This window comes from Nomascus leucogenys, chromosome X (assembly GCF_006542625.1).
Source record: "Nomascus leucogenys isolate Asia chromosome X, Asia_NLE_v1, whole genome shotgun sequence".
Classification (NCBI taxonomy): Eukaryota; Metazoa; Chordata; class Mammalia; order Primates; family Hylobatidae; genus Nomascus; species Nomascus leucogenys.
Genome location: NC_044406.1, coordinates 35,752,498 through 35,761,479, shown reverse-complemented (window position 1 = coordinate 35,761,479; position 8,982 = coordinate 35,752,498).

Genomic DNA, 8,982 nt, shown 5'->3' with positions numbered 1-8,982 from the left:
GAGCTGCAGCCAGAAATCACTGGTTAGTTCACAGAAATAAGCTGGGTTGGTATAAATTGCAGGAAAAAATTAGAAGCAACCAATGAAACTAGAATCTAATAATAGGTATACTATAGTTCTTGAAGCTGCCAGATTATAGTATCTTGAAACTTCCAGAAATAAAATTGAATGTTATTTCTTTCTAAACTCTTGCTGCTTTGAAGATATTTTCTTTATTCTTGCTATTTGGGAGTTTAATTATTAAATGATCTTGATGTTCTATAACCTTCTTGTGTTTGCATATTGATTTTTTTCTCTAGGTTAAGGAAGTTCTCTGTTTTCATCCCTTTGAATAAACTTTCTATCCCTATCTCTTTCTCTATCAACTTTTTAAGGCCAATAACACTTAGATTTGCCCTTTTGAGGCTGTTTCCTAGATTCTGTAGGCTCCTTCATTTTATGATATTTTTCCTTTTGTCTTCTCTGTGTATTTTCAAATAACCTGTCTTCAAACTTACTATTTTTTTCTTCTACTTGATTAATTCTGCTATTAATGGACTTTGATGCATTCTTCAGTATGCCAATTGTATTTTTCAGCTTCAGAATTTCTGCTTGATTTTTAATTACTCCAATCTCTTTGTTAAATTTATGTATTAACATTTTGAATTCCTTCTTTCTGTTATCTTACATGTCTTTGAGTTTCATCAACACAACTATTCTGAATTCTTTGTCTGAAAGGTCACATATCTCTGTTTCTCCAGGATTGGTCCCTGGTGTCTTGTTTCATTCATTTGGCAATACCTTGTTTTGCTGAATAGTGTTGATACTAGTAGATGTTCTTCAGTGTCTGGAAATGGAAGAGTTTGGTATTTATTGTAGTCTTTACTATCTGGGCTTGTTTGTACCTGTAGTTCTTGAGAAGGCTTTCCAGTTATTTGAAAGGATTTGAGTGTTGTAATATAAGCAATATCTGCTTTGGGAGCAACTCAAGCCCATAAACCCTGTGATTCATGCAGGCTTATACAGGTACCACCTGGATAGTCTTGGACAAGACCCAGAAGAAGTCTTTGGATTATCAGTTGGAGACTTTTTTCCTCTTCCCTTACTTTCTCCTCCCTGCAAAATTTTTTCTTTCTCTCTGTTCTAAGCCACCTGAAGCTGGTGTGGATTGACACAAGCACCCCTGTGGCCACAACCGCTAGGACTACACTGGGTCAGACCTGAAGCCAGCACAGTACTGTGTCTCACCCAAGGTCTGCTGTAACCACTCTCTGTCTGGCTTTGCCACCTGTTGAACCCAAGGGGCTTTACAATCAGTAGGTGGCAAAGCCAGCCTGTGTGTTATTTCCTTCAGGGCAGTTAGTTCCCACTGGCCCCAGGTGGGCCCCAAAGAGCCATCTGGGTGTCAGGGACTGAATCAAAAACCTTAGAAGTCTACCTGGTGTTCTATTGTACACCAGGCACTCAAACTACGAGAAGCAGTCTTTCTCATTCTTCCCTCCCCTTTTCAAAGTCAGAGAGCTTCACTGTGTAGCCACTACCACCACAGGCCATGGGGACTTCAGCTTGACTACCATGAATATTCCCTTAAGGCCCAGGGGCTCTTAAGTCAGTTTGTCGTGAATGCTGTCTAGCCTATGACTCATGCTTCAGGGTAGTGGGCTCCCCTCTGACCTAGGGTAGGTCCAGAGATCCCATCCAAGGGTCAAGTCCTGAAATTGGGGACTCCAAAAGCCCACTTGATGCTCTATATCTTTTGTTGTTTTGATGATACCTAAGGTGCAAGCCTTTAGGCTCACCCAAGGCCCTCAACATAGTGTCTGGGTATCACTAGTTGCTGCTCCGGGCCGAAAGGCTCTTTGGTTAGCAGGCAGCAAGTGGTCTGTTTCCGTATCTATATGAACTAATCAGAATATTTTCCTGATATTGCTATGATGTGTGTAGAGTCAGATAAATTAAGAGCAATATATTGGATATTGATTGATACAGCATTTCATTTATGGAAAAATTTGTATGGAATTTGTATCTTTACAATGTTAAGATTTCCTATCCAAGAATATTCTATGGAAATAAATTGTTGCTGAACATCTCATTGTAAATGAGGCCTATAGTTTGGTTTGTTTCTTTATATGTTATATTGCTTGGGTGATCTCTGCTTGCTTTAGGTGTATTATTCTTTTACTCTCCTGCTAGATTTTATATGCTAGTATTTTCATGTTTTTGCAATGATAATCAATATTTGACTGGTTGTTTTATTCTTTGTATTATTTCTATTAGGTATTGGTATGAAAGTATTTCAGGGTTTATTTTAGGAAAAGAATTATAAAGCTTTTTTTCTTTTCTTTTTTTTTGGCATGATTTAAAATACCTTTGGTTCTATATGAAGACATCAAAGATTTCACCTATTTAGTCTCCCTAATCATCAGGTTTTAAGGTTAAGTCTCTGAAAAGTTAATTTTTCCCTTTTTTATTTTGAAATAATTTTAGACTTACTGAAAAGTTGGAAAGAATACAGAGAGTTCACAAATACCCTTCACCCAGCTTCCTCTCATACTAGCAACTTAGGTGATTATAATACATTTCAGTACTTTATATAGGGCATATTTTTATATATTTATCCTATATCATTATAGATAATTATATAAACTGAGAAATTAATACTGACACAAAACTGTTAACCAAACTTGATGCCTTATTAGAATTAGTAGTTTTCCTACTTATGGCCTTTTTTAAATTTAAGATTCTATCCAGGATTCCACACTGCATTCAATTGCTATGTCTCCTCCAATCTGTGATAATTTCTCAGTTTTTCTTTAACAGCTTTCTCAATTTTATTTTTATCTCTTATTGAGTCCATTTTACTAATTTAAATTTTTCTAGAAAATTATTCTTTCATCCAAGTTTTGGATTAGAATAGATTGTACAAGATGTTCTCTCGTGGTTTTTTCAATGTTTTCTTAATCTGTAGTTATTTCCAATTTCTCATTTTTAATTTGATAAACTGGACTTTTTATTTTGTTGCTTGGCTTAGTAAATGATTTATCTATTTGTGTGTGTGCATCAGAGGGTATGCATAGATTTATGCATTTAAAAAGCTAATTAATACGTTCACTTTATCAATACTAATGCTTTTTTATGAAGTTAATTTTTCTCTTTTTATCGTCTTTGTTAATATCTTCCTTATGTTTCCCCAATTGTATTTTACAATTGTACAATTGTATTGTACAGTAAAAGAGTACCTACTTCACAGGGTTGTGAGTTAATACGTGTGAATTGTTTAGAACAATCTCTGGCACTAATGTTTTATAAATATTACAATTGTTATTTGTAGTTTGTATAAATTAAGTCTAATTTATTTAATTCAACTTAAGTCTTCTAGTTCAAAAATGTGTCTCAGGCAAGAATTTTTTTCCTGTGAGTCTATCTTTGGATGCATCCAAAAGGTAGTATTGTGATTATGATTATTTTATACATATTTGGCAATTTCTATTTTAATTTATTTTCTAAACCAAGATATTTTTGTCTTTTTCTTTCTTTTTAATTTCCATATGGGCGTGAAAATTTTTCATTTCTATTATTGTTATGTTTTGTTTATTGTTTTGCAGCAAAAGGCTATAGTTTCTACTATTTCTATTTTTGGCATTTTTGAAGTTTATTTATCACAATATATTTTAAAAGCAAATTTACATAAGCACGGAAAGTTGATCAGCACTTGAAAGTTTATACTTTATTGTAGTGTAGAGTTTCATATTTAATACCACTTATTTGTTATACACTTGTGGTCGTCACCGAAAGATGAAGTTACCCATTTCCAATTGTATTTTATTCGTCTTTGAACTTTCAGCAATGTTTGCTTTACACAAATTAATACCGTGTGATTTAGACAGAAAAAGTACATGACACTGTATCTTCCTTATGTGTCTTTTTAGCAGATCATATCCCTTCACCATACCTTGAAAGCAATCTTCTTTGCCTTTGTTTGTGGCTTGCAAGTTTTTTTAAGTTATTTTTTACTTCTGTGGCTTTTCTCTCTCTTTTGGAAGCACTGGAGAATAATTTTAATTCATGACAATTAACACTTAATAATTAGCTGCCTGTTTGCTGTGATCAGACTCTCTGAGTTTGAAGTTCCATTACTAATTCTGTGACCTTGGGCAAAGGACTTAACTTCTCTGTGCTTGTTTCCTCATCTGTAAATAGGCAAAATAGGGTAAATAGTACCTACTTCATAGGGTTGTGAGTTAATACATTTGAAGTGTTTAAAATAATGTCTGGCACTGTTTAATAAATATTACAATTGCTGTTATTTGTAGTAGATAGGCAAAGGGAACTTTAATTCTACACTAAGGAGACTCAAATGCAGATCCTTATAGTGTAAAATAATTCTCTGCCATTTTGTTCAAACAAAAAGTAAAATCTCTTCTTTATGTTATATAAGTCCCATGAGTCTTGACTTGAGTCTTGGTGATTAAGTCATACCTCGAGGCATTTCGGTAGGTCCCTTACCCCTCTAGTCTTAGAGAAGCATGCTACTATTTATTTCACAGCAACTGCACACCAGGCACATGTATAAGACTTTTTTACACACACACACACACCCCTCCTTAATATTTTAAGGTAGTCACTAATATTTTCATTTTACAGAGGATATAACTAAGGCTAAGGGAGATTGGACAATTTGTACAAAGAAACAAAACAACTGGAGACTGGGCTCCAACCTAGGTCTTCCAGAATCTGAAGCTCAGATGCTTTCCACTAGAAATGGTTGCTTCTTGAGGAGAAAGACAATCCTTTACACACATTGTCTTGACTACGTGTCATAAGAGGCTTTGCCTTCATTTGATCTCAGAACGCAATACTTACTGGCCAATTAAAGACAGTATGCAGGGTACCCGGCTTAGTACCATAGTCAGCTCTCCAAAGAAGCTCATGCCAACAACAAAAAAATGTAATTTACTGTTTAGTTACAAGACATGTGACTGCCTCTTTTTGCAGACTCCTGGAAGGCATCTCTGCTGGCCAAAGCCTAGCTACAATTTGGAGCAGTGACTCTCATTTCTGGTGACACATTAATATTGCCTGAGGAGTTTTTTAAAAAATGAAACAAATGCTGGCCCCACCCACAGAGATTCTGATCTAATTAAACTTAAAGTTGAGCCCAGGCAGCACTGCATTTTAAGCACCCAGATGATTCTATTGTGCAGCCAATGTTGTAAACTTCTAGAATTGTTTTGAAGCAACTCAAAAAGAAAGATGTGCTTGTTGTTCTGAAATCATGTGCCAAATAGTTTGACTTATTATTGTTATGGTGATGTTAAGAGTAACTGTTGCTCCCAAACCTCTCCCTCCTCCTGTATAATCCTGATTAAGAGATTAAATCACTTCAAAGATAACAACCACAAAATCATCTTTTACCTTTCTCTTCCTCATCTATCATATCCGATCTGTTACAATCTTCTGTGTTTTTTTTTTCTGCCATTGAGACATCTCTTCCATGTATCCTATTTTTTTCTGTTTCATTCTCTTTCCCACATCCTAGCCCCAGGACTTGGCAATAGAATCTTGCTTTGTTTTGTTTTTAACTCTTTATTTTGAAATCATTGTTGATTCATGTTCACTTGTATGGAATAATATAGAGAGATTCTCTGAAATCTTCACCCAGTTTTCCCCAATAGTAACATTTTACATATCTTGTACAACATCGAGAGCAAGAAATTGACATTGATGCAATCTATGGACTTTATTCAGAATTCACCTGTTTTACTTGCCTCATTTGTTATTGTTGTTTTAATTTTTATAAAATTTTTGGTAAAATAGACATGCCATAAAATTTATCACCTTAACCATTAACCATTTTTAAGTTGTACAGTTCAGTAGTGTTAAGGATCTTAATTCATTTTTCTACCTGTAAATTCTCTTTTCTTTGATCCAGTCTGCACACGGTTGCCAAGATGATCTTTTAAAAATAAAAATATAAAGCTACAAAACATATTTAAACTGATCTATAAAACTCTTCGTAATGTCTGTGGTTTCTGGCCCTCTAAACTCAGTGAAGTACCACCTCATCCAGCATCACATCTTGACTGGTTCATAAAAATAATTTACATTTATTTATTACAGAGTTTGAGCACTTTTAATTTTTTTAATCACTTAGTATATTTTGAGACTCTCCATATCAGCATATACTGACTTGCTTCATTCCTTTTAACTAGTTTATAGACTGTAACTATATGGATGTACCAACATTTATTTAACTACTAACAGGCATATAGTATGTTTCCAGTGTTTTGCTATGGTAGAATGCTACAGTGAAGTTCTTTTTTGTAAGTAGAATTGTTGGGTCAAAGCTTATGTGCTTTTTTCATTTTGATAGATATTGTCGAATTTTCCTTTAAAAAGGTTGCAATTAACAAAACACACAAACACACTGTTTATTAGTATAATTTTAAAAATATTTTGCAAAGTGTGACTTTTAAAAATTTTGAACTACTTATTACTGTTTGCCCATTTTTAAATTGAACTTTTGTTTATCTTATGGATTTACGAGTTATTTTAAATACTACAAAGACTAGTATCTTGTCAAAAGAGTTACAATATTTCTCCAAGCTTGTTTCTTGTTTTTTTGACTTTTTTATACAGGGATGTTTAAATATTAGGTTATCAAATTATGAGACATTTAGGTTTTACATTTTTCTGAAAAATTTTTCTTACTTAAAAATTGCAAGGTAGCTTCCTTCCTTCCTTCCTTCCTTTCTTTTTTTCCCTCTGTGGCCCAGGCTGCATGTGATCTACTCGGCTCGCTGCGGCCCCGCACCGCGGACTGCCTGGGACTGCCAGCGCTCGCCAGCCTGCTTTTCCTCCTTTGGCTGCAGGCACGAGTTCGCCATGTTGGCCACGCTGCTCTCCGGCTCCTGACCCAGAGTGCTCTGCCCGCCTCGGCCTCCCGAAGTGCTGGGACGGCGGGCGGAGTCTCGCTCACTAGGTGCTCCGTGTGGCCCGGGCTGGAGTGCGGTGGCCTGGTCTTGGCTCGCAGCAGCCTCCGCCTCCCAGCCGCCTGCCTTGGCCTACCAGGGTGCTGGGACTGCAGCCCCTGCCCGGCCGCCGCCCCGTCTGGGAGGTGAGGAGCGCCTCTGCCCGGCCAACCATCGTCTGGGAGGTGAGGAGCACCTCTGCCTGGCCGCCCTGTCTGGGAAGAAGTGAGGAGCTCCTCTGCCCCCCTCTGAAGGAGGAGCGCCTCTGCCCGGCCGCCCCGTCTGGGAAGAAGTGAGGAGCGCCTCTGCCCTGCCGCCTCGTCTGGAAGTGAGGAGAGCCTCTGCCCAGCTGCCCCGTCCGGGAAGAAGTGAGGAGCGCCTCTGCCCGGCTGCCCCATCTGGGAAGAAGTGAGGAGCACCTCTGCCCGGCCACCCATCGTCTGGGAAGTGAGGAGCACCTCTGCCCGGCCACCCATCGTCTGGGAAGTGAGGAGCGCCTCTGCCCGGCCACCCATCGTCTGGGAAGTGAGGGGGCCTCTGCCCGGCCGCCCCGTCTGGGAAGTGAGGAGCGCCTCTGCCCGGCCGCCCATCATCTGGGACGTGAGGAGCGCCTCTGCCCGGCCACCCATCGTCTGGGAAGTGAGGAGCGCCTCTGCTCGGCTGCCCCGTCTGGGAAGTGAGGAGCACCTCTGCCCGGCCGCCCGTCCGGGAAGAAGTGAGGAGCACCTCTGCCCAGCCGCCCCATCTGGGAAGTGAGGAGCGCCTCTGCCCGGCCGCCCCGTCCGGAAGAAGTGAGGAGCCCTCTGCCGGCCGCCCCGTCCGGGAAGAAGTGTGGAGCGCCTCTGCCCAGCCACCCCATCCGGGAAGAAGTGAGGAGTGCCTCTGCCCGGCCGCCCTGTCTGGGAAGTGAGGAGCGCCTCTGCCCGGCCGCCCCGTCCGGGAAGAAGTGAGGAGCGCCTCTGCCTGGCCGCCCATCATCTGGGACGTGAGGAGCCCCTCTGCCCGGCCACCCATCGTCTGGGAAGTGAGGAGCGCCTCTGCCGCGCCGCCCGGTCTGGGAAGTGAGGAGCGCCTCTGCCCGGCCGCCCCGTCTGGGATATTGGGAGCACCTCTGCCCGACCGCCCCATCTGGGAGGTGTACCACAGAGGCCAGAAGCAATCTGAGGGCTGGACGTGGTGGCTCACGCCTGTGGTCCTGGCACTCTGGGGAGCCGAGGCGGGTTGATCACTTCGGGCTAGGAGTTCGAGACCAGTCTGGCCAACATGGCGAAGCATATGAAAAATGCAACAGACAAACCAACCAACCAACTCAGTGACAACAGGGCAGGTCTATCCTGGAGTCATACTCTAATTTTTTCTGTTTTCCTCCCTTTCTGATTCTTTATCCCACTTTCTTTTTCTTCCTCTTCCTTCTCCTTCTTCATCAAATAGAGGATTGAGTTATTATCACTGATCCATATAAAGTCCCTCTCTCATTTATTTTGATTCCCACTCCCCATTTCTATTCCCCGTCTTCCCATGTGCAGCCTTCCTGGTATGTTTGATACGCATCTTTTTGTTTGTATGTATTTTTAGAAAATGTTTATTGTTTTTGTGTGCAAAAAAAATTTTTTAAAAAAAGTTAGAATGAAACACACACACACACAAAAATTGCAGGGTAATATCTCACGTTTTCTAGTTTTATGATTTTATTTTTTGCATTTAAACTTTTCATATATTTGGAATTATTTAAGGTATGAAAATAGGGTAGTAATCCAGGTTTAATTTTTCAAAATAATGACAATAACAATAATAATAATAACACCAACCAAAAAAATGATTAACAGCTGCTGGTTGTTTACTCTGTCCTATGCAGTATGCTAAGGGAAAATAACTAGTGAATTTTCCCAACACTGTTTATTAATGAAGCTATCCTTTCCCCTTTTGGTTTGAAATGACACCATTTTCATGTATTATATTTCCACATTAGTTTGGACAATTCTTAACCTCTACTGAAACAAACTATTTTAATCACTTTACCATTCTTTTCTTA